Source organism: Belonocnema kinseyi, chromosome 2 (assembly GCF_010883055.1).
Source record: "Belonocnema kinseyi isolate 2016_QV_RU_SX_M_011 chromosome 2, B_treatae_v1, whole genome shotgun sequence".
Lineage (NCBI taxonomy): Eukaryota > Metazoa > Arthropoda > Insecta > Hymenoptera > Cynipidae > Belonocnema > Belonocnema kinseyi.
The window spans coordinates 22,295,828-22,297,983 of record NC_046658.1 but is presented as its reverse complement, the minus strand read 5'-3'; positions in this window follow the sequence as shown (position 1 = coordinate 22,297,983).

The following is a 2,156-nucleotide window of genomic DNA, read 5'->3' as shown; positions in this document are numbered from 1 at the left end:
CATGCGTGAAATTAAGAATCACGCGAAACAGCCAAATCGCCAATTTCTTTCAAATGGGGATCTAGATATTAATAGAAGACCACCGAAGTCTTCCGAAGCTTTCAGATCGACAATCATCGTACAGCAGAAAACCGAAGTCGAATTGTGCATTTTCGGCTTACACACGACTTACAGTGGTAATCATGCACCTTCTGTTTTGTGGCTCCCAAACGGTAGGTATGGTGGGGGTAAATTTCATCCACGATCTGACAGCACTGTCTCATGTGTGTGTATGTGCGTGTGTGTGTGCACGAAATTCAAAACATTCGAAACCTCGCGAGCAACAGTAGCGTGCGCCCTGGTAGTTTTTCAGTGACCGGGTCCGGTGATTCGCTGGTCGCGTACTCAATTAATAATCTGCTATTAGCTACAGAATTACTACTTTATTATTACTTTTCTTCACATTATTTATCAGACTAATAATATCCTTTTACAAAAATCCAGCTTTCAGAAACAATATATTGCGATGTTACGTTTGCGATGAGCAATACCACGTTTAAATCCGCGAATCGGGGGTGAAGATAATAATCTTATTAGACAACAAATCGCTATTGACAGACATCAAAATGCTGGAAGACTAATGCAGGATATAGAAAACAATACCCTATGCACTAACTGTAACATCACAATTTTAGATGAAATACGTATATTAGAAGAAAATCCAGAAAGTTTGCAATTGAATGTTGTACCTCAAAGAGGTCACAGAAGTTTTTTTATTTGTAGCGCACACGTAAACAATTATAAACTTTCGATACAAAGTAGACTTGACATTTTTGTTAATACAAACATCTATATTCCAGAAGGCGTTAGATGTTGCAATCGCCATTTAAATGAAAATGGTGTTTTATTAGATGTCTTAGCAGAAGGCTTAAGGTATGTAAATCGTCCATTTATATTTCAAGGCCAGCATTTACAAACATTTCTTCAAGGGTTTCGCGAAAAGGTTATCAAAAAGAGGCATCGTTCTTTTGAAGATAAAAATGATTTCAGAGAATAAGAATTCACATATCTTACATCTATGATAAAGCAAAATTCAATTAGCTCTTTACATATTGCGACCCAATCCTAGTACAAGGTGGTTATCGACGAGTCAATGTAAAGTCTAGTAATTGCAACAGTGCTTCATATTAGATATTCACGGACCTTATTTTTCTAATGATACAAATAACGATGCTATGATTTGCATCAATGAGTTTGAGCACGAGGTAGAACAAATGCGCGAGTGGTTTGAAGAAGGAGATATTGCAGTTTTAGATTGTGGTTATCGAGATGCAGTTGCATATTTGGAAATACTGGGAATAACTGTGGTAATGCCACCTTTTTTAGAACGCGGTCAAAATGAGTTTACAACTCTCTAAGCGAACCAAGCACGTCTAGTTACATGCGCAAGGTGTATTGTAGAAATGCGAAATGGTCACATCAAAAGTATATTCAAGTTTTTGGCTTATTTGAATAGAACAATTCATAATTTCCACTTACGCGATTTCCTCCTAATTGCTGGAGCTATTATACTAGGCAGTCTGATAAGTCCCTGAAAAATGAAACACGGAGACGTTTTTTTGGCCAAAGTCGGTTTTATTTTTCAACATTCTCTCCTTTTAGGTCGATACAGCGAGTCCAACGATTTTCTAACTTTTTGATACCGTCCGAAAAGTACTCGATCGGAAGGTCTCCAAAATACGCCTCAGTTTCAGCTATGAGCTCCTCATTTGAGTAAAAGCGCTTACCGGTGAGCCATCTATTCAGGTTAGGGAACAAGTAATAGTCGCTGGGGGCCAGGTCTGGTGAATACGGTGGCTGAGGAACCAATTCGAAGCCATGTGCATCCCAAAATACGGAGGCCATAACCTTTCCGACCCATTGTTGCGTTTTTGGACGCTTCGGAGCACTTTGGCCCGGTGGAACCCACTGTTTTGCCTGTTGCTTTGACTCATGAGTGTAGTAGTGGATCCAGGTTTCATCCATGGTTATGAATTGGCGCAAAAACGCGGTCGGCTTGAGCCAAAAGAATGCCGAATTCTGCTGGGAAGTTGTCACACGAATTCGTTTTTGGTCCACTGTGAGCAAACGCGGCACCCATCGCGCGCAGAGCTTCTTCATTCCCAAAACTGAATGCA